Source organism: Trichechus manatus, unplaced genomic scaffold (genome assembly GCF_000243295.1).
Source record: "Trichechus manatus latirostris isolate Lorelei unplaced genomic scaffold, TriManLat1.0 scaffold00026, whole genome shotgun sequence".
Taxonomy (NCBI): Eukaryota; Metazoa; Chordata; class Mammalia; order Sirenia; family Trichechidae; genus Trichechus; species Trichechus manatus.
In genome coordinates this window covers 2,526,684-2,539,560 of record NW_004443962.1, presented here as the reverse complement: position 1 = coordinate 2,539,560, position 12,877 = coordinate 2,526,684, and positions in this window count along the sequence as shown.

Here is a 12,877-nt window from a genome sequence, read left to right as displayed (position 1 = left end):
GTATCACTAAGGCTCACTTGGAGCCCTGGTGGTGCAGTGGTTAAGAACTCAGCTGCTAACCAAAAGGTCAGCAGTTCGCATCTACCAGCGGCTCCTTTGGAAATCCTATGGGGCAGTTCTACTCTGTTCTATAGGGTTGATTTGGAATTGACTTGATGGCAATGAGTTTGATTTTTAAGGCTCACTTAGGCTTCATCCTTTTGGAGGAGTGAGTCTCAGCCCCAGCCGCACTCTGGGAGCTTTTGAACAATATTGCTGCCTGGGTCCTGCCCTTGGAGAATTGAATTTAATTGGTGTGGTGGTGGAGCCTGGTATCTGCATTTATCAAGAGCCTCTCCGGTTCTTCTAATGTGGAGGTGGAGCTGAGAACCACTGATAAAGAACTCTGTTTTGAAAAAAAAAAAAAAAAGTAGGACATTTTATGGATATTATAGATGAGTAACTCAAAGACCATGTCAGGATATATAAACTGGTCAAGCTGTGCTGAGCCGCTGGCCTGGGGGAGGGCGGCTTTGGGCAGGTGGGTTTATTCTGGAAAGGGTCCTGTAGGAGTGGATGGATCTGGAAGGGTGAAAATCTATGCACAAATCAAGAAGCAAAAAATTAGCACGTCAACATTAACCAATCAATTGCCTTCAAGTTGATTCTGACTCCTGGTGACCCTACGTGTGTCAGAGTAGAACTGTGCTCCATAGGGTTTTCAGTGGCTGATATATTTTTTTATTTTCATAAGTAGATCACGAGATCTTTCTTTCTAGGTGCCTCTGGGTGGACTTGAACCTTCAACCTTTCTATTAGTAGCTGAGCGGGTTAACCATTTACACCATCCAAGGACTCCTAAGTCATGTTCGTTATTGTTGTTATTAGGTGCCAGTAAGTCAAATTTCGACTCATACTATGACAGAGTAGAATTGCCCCATGGGGTTTCCTAGGCTGTAATCTTTATGGAAGCAGATTGCCAGGTCTTTCTCCTTCAGAGCCTCTGGGTGGGTTTGAACAACCAACTTGATTTGTTGGGAGGAGAGAAAACAAGACTGGAATAAAATCATAATAAAAGAGACAAGTAAGCCCATACGTCCAAGGTGAAGGATTTGGAATCTTTCTATTCCTGGGATCAAAATCTTACAAATGGAAAATAGTTCTGCAAAGAACTTTCAATCCCAGGTAATACAGTGGTTTAAAAAAAAAAAGTAATACAAGATTCTCTAAACAGGAATCTATCTAAATCCCCTGCAATTCTCTGTCAAAATTTCCCATGTCCCACTCTAAAGATAGGATTTCATTCAGAACAGCACTTGTACCTACAAAACCACTGGAATAAAGTTGTTATTGTTAGCTGCTATGGAGTCAAGTCTGACTCATGGTGACCTCATGTACAACAGAATGGAGCTTTGCCCAGTCCTGCGTCATGATCATGATCGCCAGCATGTTTGAGTTTATCATCGCAGCTATTGTGCCCATCCTTCTCACTGAGGGTCTCCCACACCCTCGCTGGCCCTCTACTTCACCAGACATGACATCCTTCTCTAGTGATTGGTCGCTCCTGATGATGTGTCCAAAGCCAACAAATTGGACAATATTCTGTTATGATCTATAGGGTTTATATTGGCTGATTTTGGCCTTTCTTTCTAGTCGGTCTTAGTCTGAAAGCTCCACTGAAACCTGTCCACCATGGGTGACCCTGTGAATATTTGAAACACCAGCGGCATAGTTTCCAGCACCATAGCAACATGCAAGCCACCACAATGGGACAAACTGACAGACGAGTGGTGAGGATTAAAGTTTTTATTTAATTAAGTAACTTGAGTGAGTGACCAGTTTTTTGTTTGAGTGATTATAGATAAAAATCTAAGAAGAAGTTATCGGGATAGCATAAAATTAGATTCTTCAGTTTTGCCACCCCAAATCCTTTACGGGATAAAGCGAGTGAATGAATCAATTGTAAATCTGTTTTCTTTTTCCTAGAAAATATTTCCTCCAAAGAATTTTATGGAATAAGTGGAGAAATGGCACGTGATACCACAGGCCAAGCAAACCACGCAAACCATTAGAAAGTAATGAAAAGATCAGGAAATGGTAAAAATGTTCTGGAGGGAGGGAGCATGAGTCCTTACTTCGTCAAAGTAGCAACGTGGTGCTCACAAATTGACCAAGGCTCTGAATGTCTTGAAGCACAAGAGGACCCCACTTATCTGCAGGTCTCTCCTCTGGTGATTGTACTTGTTCACAAGAGTGGAGAGCTGAGAATAGCATAACATACAAAACAATTTAAAAAAAACAAAACAGAAAACCATTGTTGTCTAGTCGAATTCCAACTCATGGTAACCCTATAGGGCAAAGTAGAACTGCCCCATAGTGTCTCCAAGGCTGTAATCTTTATGGAAGCAGACTGCCCCATTTTTCTCCCATGAAGCAGCTGGTGGCTTTGAACTGCCAACCTTTTGGTTTGCAGCCCAGCGCTTAGGCATTGTATACTGAGTGCTTGCCATGTTTAAGCACTCTTTTACGAACTTTACACGCGTCAGGGTTTTTAATTCTCGCAACCACCCTATGAGATAGGTACTATTTTTGCTATCCCCGTTCTAAGGATGAAGAACCTGAGACACAAAGTTCATATAATTCATGCAAAGTCACACAGCTGGTAAATGACTGCAGTGGATTCAAATCCAGCTGTTGGTTAGTCTGGCTCAGAGCCCAGGTTCCTGACATTCCAGCATTATCCTAGAAGAAGGCAAAGAAAGGTAGAAACAAACCCTATGTATTTACTAAATGTCTGTGTCACACATTATGATTTCGTTTAGTCCCACAACACATTCTCAGCCCATGCGATAGTCTAGACAGTGTGGAGACTCAGAGTTTCAAGACCAGCTAGTAAGAAGCAGAGCTAGGACTTGACCCTGATTCGTCTGACTATAAACCTGTGTTTTTGTTTTTTTACTAAACCATGGGGTTTCAGAGTAAGCGACCAGACATAAAAGCATGCGTAAGGGAGAAGGTCTCTTGCTTAGAGCTTCAAGCTTAACTTTATATAATTTTATATTTTTTGCAGCCACCACTACCACTGTTTATTTCCAAAACTTTTTTTTATCACCCCAAACAGAAACTCTGTACCCATTAAGCAATAACTTCCCATCTCCCCTCCCTCCTACCCCAAGTAACAACTAATCTCCTTTCTGTCTCTATGCATTTGCCTAGTCTAGATATTGCATATAAGTGTGATTATATAATTTTAACAAGCTTGGTTATCTGGTTTCCTCGTTCAAAGCCAGGACGGTATATGTGTGTGAGGGGCATGGCTGGGATCGGGGGGAAGGCAGTAGATAGGTAGATTACAGAGAACTAAAGTTAATAGAGAAAATATATGTCCAAGACTTTTCTTTGCACCGAAGTTCTGTGTTAAAAGCTATATGCTACCTTTGAAGGAGTCAAAGGAAAGAGGTTGGATGAGTTGATCAGTAAATTTTGTGAACTTTCAAAAATTAGTATAAAGATAATCCTTAGCTAAATTGAGAGCACAAAATCAAATCCAAGAGCATTTTTTTAAAACAGAAATTACTTTCATGTGACTCTTTAAAGAGTATTTTGCCGTTTATTCGAAACAATATAATAGCAGTAAAATTACTGTTCCAAGATTGTTAAACATGTATTGGAATGCATGCAGAGCTGGGACAGTGGCAGGTCCGCAGCCAGCCCTTTGCCAGGGCGTGTCCGTCCTTCCTCGGTCTTCCTGGAGAACTCTCCTGCAGGCTCAAGGGCAAGCTCTTACGAGATTCTTCTGCAAAGTCGTCCCTATTCCTTCTGCCGCCACCCCTCACTGCCTCTGGGTCTTCTAGACCAGTGGTTCTCACACTTTAGAGGGTATCAGAGGGCTTGTTAAAACACAGACTACTCGGCCCCACCCTGGAGTTTCTGGTTCAGTAGTCTGGGTGGGGCCTGAGTATTTGTATTTCCAGCAAGTTCCCAGGCTACACGGATGCTACTGGTTCAAGAACTACACTTAAAGGACCACTGCTCTGGAGCCCTGGTGGTGCAGTGGTTAAAGTGCTGGACTGCTAAAAGTTCAGCAGTTCAAATCCACTCAGGGATCTGTGGGAGAAAGATGTGGCTGTTTGCTTCCATAGAGATTTACAGCCTTGGAAACCCTATAGGGTCACTATGAGTTGGAATCGACTCAATGGCAGTGGGTTTGGCTCTAGAGAAGGAGTCCCTGGGTGGTGCAAACGGTTAATGTGCTCAGCTGCTAACTGAAAGTTTGGAGGTTCAAATCCACCTGGAGGTGCCCCCCAAAAAAAGGCCTGACAATCTACTTCTGAAAAATCAGCCACTGAAAACCCTACAGAGCACAGTTCTACTCTGACACACATGGGGTCTTCATGAGTTGGACTCGACAGCAACTAGTTTTACTGGTTCTTGAGAAAACTGCTTTCTCCCCTGAGCTGGCCTGGCCTGTTTACTTGTTTGATTTCTACTTGTGCTGAGCAGACAATTTGTGTGTCTTCTCAGGGGTCTGTAAACTTCGTGAGGGAAGGGGCAGATATTCAGACTCAAGAGAGGGGCAATCAAGAGGGTTGAGGCAGCTCCTGAGAGCTGAGAGTGTTCCTACAGAGGGAATTCGCCCAGGTAGGATGAGTGTATCCAGTGAGAAAGCTTTAGTCACACGTCTCCGAGAACTGTGTCCCAACCCAGACCCGGTTAGCTTCCAGGCCCGGTGGAAAGTAACCCATTGCCATTGACTCAGTTCCGACTCATAACAGCCCTATAGGACAAAGTAGAACTGCTCCTCATAGAGTTTCCAAGGAGCAGCTGGTAGATTTGAACTGCCGACCTCCTAGTTAGAAGCCGAGCTCTTAACCACTGTGCCACAAGGGCCCTACTCAGTGGAAAGTAGGGAGTTATAACTAAAAACAAAGAGCTAGTCTTAAAAAAAAAGGCACAGGTGGCACTCTATGGGGCACTTGTAACAGGGTGTGACAGAGGGGGGCAGAGGTTTTTCCCCCATTCCCCACAAACTACCTTTTGGTGCCCCCAAGGACTGATGGGATGGCAGTGCCTGACAGGGTGGCAGTGCCCACCACATCAGGCAGGGCCTGGGGCTGTGCTGTCTGATAATGTAGCCGTTAGCCACATGTGACTATTAAAAAACAAATTTAACTCAATCAGAACTAAAGAAAATTAAAAATTCAGTTCATCAGCCACACTAATGGCCCCTCTGTTGGACAGTACAGATATAGAACATTTCCATCATGGCGGAAAGTTCTGCTGGGCAGTGCTAGTATAGAGGCTTGGGCAATGACAGCGCGAGAGTGAGAAGGCATGTGGGTGATGTAATGTTTATACCCCTGGCCCTACATGCTGCTATTCTTGTACAAGAATCTGCAGGCTTTGCCGTACCCCCACAGACTGGCGTCTGAGGACGTATGATCCTGTCTGCTTCCTACCCTTGACTACACTCCTGGGCTAGGGTTTTGGAGTCCAGTGTGGTGCTGGCACCCATTGGACAGAGGGTCATTGGTAGGATTGAGGCTTGTCCTAAGCAGGGATGAGTCAGTTCCTGGGAGTCCTAACAAGGCCCAAGAGTCTTTGACACGGTACCATAAGGAGACAGGGAAGCAGTCTAGGAACACAGGGCTGAGGCCAGCCTGAAACACTTGGGCTAAGCTGAGTCACACAGGTTAGCAAGCACCATGCCTCACTCCTTGTTCAGCAGTAACTTCCCTTCCTCCCTCTGACAAGCTGGGTGAGCTCCTTTACTTGTCTTTACTCCTCTTTTAAAACATAGTCTACTCGCTTGGAGTAGAATTCAGGAATTTAAAAGGATGGCAAACGGAAAAACAGAGTTGGGCTATCCAGGCCGATGATAGGTTCTCCAGACCTGGCCTGGTCGTCTGCTGTGTATTTTAGTAATGGGGTTCCCCAGCCTTCCCTGGAGACAGAGCCACCATGTGATAGATCTCTCTTCATAGACAAGTTTCCTAGTTGTCGGTGGCTCAAATGTTCTTTTACCTAATTCTTCTTTAGCTCATCATAATATGAAAAAACAGATTCAAATTTCTTCCAAGCTGGCTAATGTTTAAGACAGGGGAGAGGGAAAAGCGTTCCAGGCTGATTCTCAGGTTGCAGACTAGACTTGAATTTTAGCTGACGGGCCCCTGTTTGTCTCTGCCATGTATTTGTTCCTCCTCAGCTCTTGGGGTTGCAGGGGTCTTGGGCAAGGGCTGGGTACGCAGGGGGTCCCCTGTATGTCGGGTACATTGAAGGGAGAAGGAGAAAGTCTAAGAACAGAATGCTCAGCAAGATCATTGAACTGGGTCTAGTTTGAGCCTGAGCTGTGCCGATGGCTGGAGTTTAGAAATGTCTAGAGCTGGCCAAGTTCCTGGGTGTCACAAATGGCTAAGTGCATGGCTGCTAACCAAAAGGCTGCTGGTTCAAACCCACCCAGAGGTGCCTTGGAAAAAAGGCCTAGCAATCTGCTTCCAAAAGGTTACAACCACGAAAACCCTATGGAGCACAGTTCTACTCTGACACACATGGGTTGCCATGAGTGGGAACTGACTCGATGGCAGCTGAAAAAAAAAAAAGAGTTGGCTGTGGTGGGCGATCAGAAGTCTGTTGGTGGGAGAGCCTAAGCAGCCTCTTGGCTGGATAGGAGTCAGGCCAAACCCATGGCCATCGAGTCAATTCGGACTCATAGCCACCCTACAGGACACAGTACAGCTGCCCCATAGGGTTTCCAAGGAGCGACTGGTGAATTTGAACTGCCGACCTTTTGGTTAGCAGCCAGGCTCTTAATCACTGCACCACCAGGGCTCCAGGAATAGGGCGGCACCCTGGAGGAGCTGTTAGACTTAAAACCGTGTGAAACACTGAGCCCAAGCAGCACTGCTTGGGGACCTCTCTAGAGTGGAGTGGTGAACACAGGTGTTCTCCCACACTTTGCAGCAGAACACACACAGCGTTGGCCCTGGAAGGGCTCCAGGACCCCAGGGATGGTGCAAGAATGGGGTCAGAGGCAGGGGAGCCTGGTGGGACCCAGTGAAAACCTCACCCAAGTGGAGAACTCCACAGTGCCCGAAGATGTTGAGTTCCTAGAGAATGGAGGGATATGTGAACAAAGAATGACGGGATACAGGAACCAGCCAAGAGAATTAACTCTCTGCCCTTCCCTTCTCTTGCCTTCTCTTCCCTTCCAGAACAATTCTGTTTAGAAGCTGTTAGTTGAGATGGAGCAAGGTAGGCCTCTGTGCCTGGGCAGACTGGCTCAGTAGGTCACCCTTCTCTTCTCTTCTCCTCATTCCCCAACTCTCGGCCCCCATCAACACTATTTCTCATTCCTTCTGCATTTCTTTCATCTGTGCAAATGCTGTCTCTCACCTCTGGGTCTTCACACTTGCAGGCCTCTCACCTCCTACCGAGGACGCTCTTTGCCCCATCCCCTTTGCTAGTTTAAATCCCCCTGCAGGTCTCAGTTGAAAGATTACTTCCTCCAGGATGTCTTCCCGGATGGACACCCCAGGTCCTATGAATCGCCCCTGCTGTGTGGGACTCCATAGTTCTCTTTATGATGCTTAGGCACATTATTTCAATTGTTCAGTTATTTGAACATCTCCCTCCATGTGCTGGAAGAGCTGCAGGCAGGAGTTGTGTCATCTCTGCCCTCTGTTGTCACTCAGCCCCTGGCACAACGCCTGCCACGGATATCAGTGGTGATTTTTAATCTTGACTCACCCGGGCACGGCCTACACAGAATGTGTACGTGTGTGTGTGTTATTCCCTACAGGCATTCTCAGAAAAGAGAAAAACAATCGGCTTATAAATGCATGATAAAATGTCTTTTATCACTCACCCTTAAAAAGATGCAAATTAAAATAACAATGAGATTCATTTTTCACCTGCTAGATTCAGAAAGATCAGGAAATGGTGGGAAGTCAGACACATAGGCACTCGCCTTGCTCGCTGGGGGAAAGAGTGTAACTTTATTTCAGCTTTGAAGAGCAATTTGGCAATCTCTGTCAAAAGTTTGAATGTATATACTTTTGACAGTTGCACTCCTAGAAATGTATCCTACAAATATCGTTACACTTGTGCACAGAGAACAACATATAAGAATATTCAGTATGGCTCCATAGACACATCCAAACTCCCTGAGGGACCGAATTACTGGGCTGAGGGCTAGGGGCCGTCATCTCGGGGAACATCTAGCTCAATTGGCGTAACATAGTTTATAAAGAAAATGTTCTACGTCCTACTTTGGTGAGTAGCATCTGGGGTCTTAAAAGCTTGTGAGTGGCCATCAAAGATACTCCACTGGTCTCACCCCTTCACGAGCAAGAGAGAATGAAGAAAACCAAAGACACAAGGGAAAGATTAGTGCAGAGGACTAATGGACCACAACTACCACAGCCTCCACCAGACTGAGTCCAGCACAACTGGATGGTACCTGGCTACAACCACCGACTACTCTGACAGGGATCGCAATAGAGTGTCCCAGACGGAGCTGGAGAAAAATGTAGAATAAAATTTTAACTCAAAAAAAAAGACTGGATTTACTGGCCTGACGGAGTCTGGAGAAACCCCGAGAGTATGGCCCCCGGACACTCTTTTAGCTCAGTAATGAAGTCACTCCTGAGGGTCACCTTTCAGCCAAAGATTAGACAGACCCATAAAACAAAATGAGACTAAAGGGGCAGACCAGCCCAGGGACAAGGACGAGAAGTCGGGAAGGGACAGGAAATCTGGTAATAGGGAACCCAAGGTAGAGAAGGGAGTGTGTTGACATGTCATGGGCTTGGCTACAATGTCACAAGACAATATGTGTAGTAATTGTTTAATGAGAAACTTGTTTTCTCTCTAAACCTTCATCTGAAGTGCAATAAAAAAAAATTAAAAAAAGAAAAAGAATATTCAATAGGGCATTGAAACCAGTGAGAAAAAAACTGAGGGGGGGTCCAAATTGTTCATCAAAAGGAGACTGGTTAAATAAATTGTGGAGATCCTTCCAATGAAGTATTCTGAAGGCATTTTTTAAAAGTGACGTAGATTTAGATATGCTGATATGACACAATCCTCAAAGCAGGGGGGAGAAAGAAATTAAAAAGTAAGGTCCCCAATGTACGTATCCGAAGTTGTGATTTTTAAAGGAAATGTACCTATATACTCATATACATAAAATATTTCTGGAAGAATACCCAAGAAACTCTTAACAGTGATTACCTCTGGGGAGATACATTGGGAAATAGGACAGAAGACAAACTTAGTCTTTGTAGCTACTGTTTTAAGTGTTTGAATATTTTACTATAGGCGTGAATTAGCTTTCCAATTGATTACAAAAAGAAAATTCAGTTACGTTTTGTTTTTGAAAGAAGGAGGACGCTAGCGAATCACATCTGCCTGAGGTTTTAGTAGTTTCTTCCTACCTGCCTTCCTCCCGTCCTTCCTTCCCTCCTTCTTTCCTTCCCTCTCTCCCTCCCTCCCGCCTTTTCTTCTTCACTTTTTTCCTTTTCTTCCTTCCTTCTTTTCTAAGAAAATTATCTTTCTAGAATCTTCTAAAAAATTAAATAAACATAAAATTAGACCAGCTTTTCAGCCCTGAGTTGGAAGTCCGGGTTTGACATTGCTTGCTTGCCGCTTGCTGGTAAGTGCTAACTTCTCTAACTTCTCGCTGTATGGGGCACCACTTCTGCCCGTCACCCTCTCAGCCCGCCTTTTCACTCCAGCCCAGCCTGGCCACCAGCATCATAGCTGCTCACAGCACCTCATTTCTCAAACCGGAGCATACCTTTGGGGGAATACAATGCAACCCAGTACAATCGCTATTGTTTCATTGCTGTTGGGTAAGGGTTCCTTCAAAGGGTGGCTCATGCCTTTCAAGCAGCCCTGGAAACATTATCTGGTGGTCTCCCATTGTGTCCCCCGACCCCTTTTCCTGGAAACCCGCTCTCTCCTTTCTCTGTGTTACACTTGCTAAACAAACCATCTCGAGAGGTTGTGGCACATGTCAGGGAAGGAGATACCAAGTTTGGAATGGCAAGCAGACCTAAGCAGGGAAACTTTTTATAACCTAGCTTTAATGGCAATATGAACATAATTACCTTTTCATTACTGTTTGCTTTTAAGCAATGAACAACAGTTTTGCTTGAAAACCAAACCAGAATAGACTGCAGAGTACCAAGATCCAAGGTATGTGTAAATACGCAACATGGCTCTCTTCCTCACAGGCCTCAGTGTGATTTTCCTCAGGGATCTCTGGGTGTTCCACAGACCTGAGTCATCATAATCTGACCAAATCCAAATTAGTCATAGAAACCTAGACGTTTACAGCTAGAAGGGTCTTCAGGAATCACAGAGTTGAAAGCCTGTCATTTTCACAAGGTCGTGTAGTGATATAAGACAGGTAGACAGAAGAGGAAGTAAAGATCGATTCCAACTGGAGACTTGGGGAAAGGCCTCAGATTCTTTTTTTCTTATCTATTGCAATCTGAGATTCAGAGGTTGTAATCCCCATTGTTCAGCAGAAGAAATACGTTCAGAGAATGAAGCGACTTGTTCCAAGTTGCACCGCTAATCAGTAACAGAGATTTGGCTGGAACCCGATTCCAACTCAAGCCTGGTGTTTTTCCACTGGATACGACACCTCAGTTGTCTCTGGTTTCTAGAATCTTGGGCTGGTAAACTTTGGTTGACATCTCCACAGCAACAGTCCTGCCTCTGTCCACCCCCGGCTATTCCTCAACACTTCACTTTGGTTTGTGGTCCCTCCCTTGCTCACAGCTCCAGGTGGTGATCACACTGTGGACGAAATGACCTGCTCCAAGACCCTACTATCTCATAATCTCCCCACCCCCTACCCAAAATGGCCCCCCTGGCCACACTCCTTGCTCATTAGTCCAAGCCCTTTGTCAGTTGTTTACTTCCTCCTAGAGTAGCCCTTTCAAAACACAAAGCTACTTCCTGCTTTAAAAAAAGAAAGAAAATGAAGTACCTGTTTTAGCTCCCTCTGAGTGGTGCACGTGATTTGCACTCAACCACTCACCAAAAAGTTTGATAGTTGGAATCTGCCCAGCAGAGCCACAAAAGAAAATCCTGGCGATCTACTTCGGTAAGACTACAACCATTGAAAACCCTATGAAGTGCAGTTCTACTCTGGCACACATGAGGTTGCCATGAGTCAGAATCAACTCACCAGCAATGAATTTTTTTTATTTTTGTTTTTTCCATCACTTACATGTTTGAGTCCAAAGCCTTTGGCCTGGCATTCAAGGCCCTCTGTGATCTGGCCCCTGCTGTGTCAAATACCTTTTCCGTGCTACTGTGCTATATGTGAGGAGCCCCGGTGGCATAGTGGTTAAGCACTCACCTGCTAACCAGAAGGTCAACGGTTTGAACCCACCAGCCGCTCAGCTGAAGAAAGATGTGGCAGTCTGCTTCTGTAAAGATTACAGCCTAGGAAACACTATGAGGCAGTTCTACTCTGTCCTATTGAGTTGGAATAGACTCAATGGCAATGGGTTTGGTTTTGGTTTTGGTGCTGCTGGTACTTCTATTATAGCATTGCTCACAGTCAGCAGCCCTGCAATATAGTGACTAAAGAGCAGAGGACATTGAATTTGTTTGTACACCCGATAGAACATTTGCGACAGGCTCTAGCACATAGTAGGTGTTCAGTGATGATGTATTGAATGGAACTGCTCTCTGCAGTGTGGTCCCTATGGTTGTCTAAGCCCCACCATTCCACCTGGGGGCAGCTCCGGGGCTGTCACTCTCTGCAGCGGACACCAACACACGGGGTGAGATTAGCCCCAGGCGCACAGTGTCACCAGAACGGGCTGGCCTCATGAGCGTATTTTTGTGCAAATAACACACAGCTTCTGCATTAGTTTGCTGGCCACGCCCTCTCCCTCAAGGTATTTTCATAAGCTCTCAATTAATTTTTTTTACAGTAACATGTGGAAGAGGATTGGTATGGTTTGTGAGGGTTCCTTGTGGGGCGGAGGGTGCAGCTGGCAAACAAACGCAGACGCTGTGCGTTATTTGTGTAAAAATATGATAATACTTCTGAGCATGCTGCTGATACAACTATAAAAACCAAATCCATTGCCATCAAGTGGATTGCGAATAGAACTGGCCCAATAGGTTTTCCAAGGAGAAGCTGGTGGATTCGAACGGCCAATCCTTTGTTTAGCAGCCATAGCTCTAACCACTATATCACCAGAGCTCTGATACAACTAAGATGTTTCTCAAATTATTCAGGCAAGGTGCTTAGTGTATTTTCCACAAACTTTATCTGAAAAGCTCCAGTTTCTCTTACTGATTCCCCAAACTGTAACTGCTTAAGATGAAGATAGGTGATGAATAAAACTCCATAGACATTAACCGCACTCTGTTCCACTGCTTCGTGCCAGGGCATCGAGATGCCTAAAATTCTGTTCCTGCCCTAGAGATGCTTTACAGGGTGATGGCGAGGGGGTGGGCAGCAACGAACCTGCAGAGAAGTAATGACAATACAGCAAGACAAGAGCACCGAGACACTGTGTTGTGGGCTGAGGGAGAGGATTAAGCGTACCTGGCATGTAGCTGGTGCTCAGCAAACGGTAACAAGAGTTAACGCTCCCTCTCTTCGTTCCCTAGGGCTGCTGTAACAAAATACCACGAAGTGGCTGGCTTTAAAGAACAGAAGTTTATTGTCTCCCAGTTCAGGAGGCTGGAAGTCCAAACCAGGGTGTCAGCTATGCTCATTCTTTCTGAGGTTTCTGATTGAGGAGCTGTTCTATGCCTCTCTCCTAGCTCCTGGTGGCTGCTGGCAATCCCTGGTTTATAGCTTGGTTTACAGCTGTGTCTTCACGTGTTGTCCTCCTCTTGTCTCTCTCTCTCTCTCTCTCTC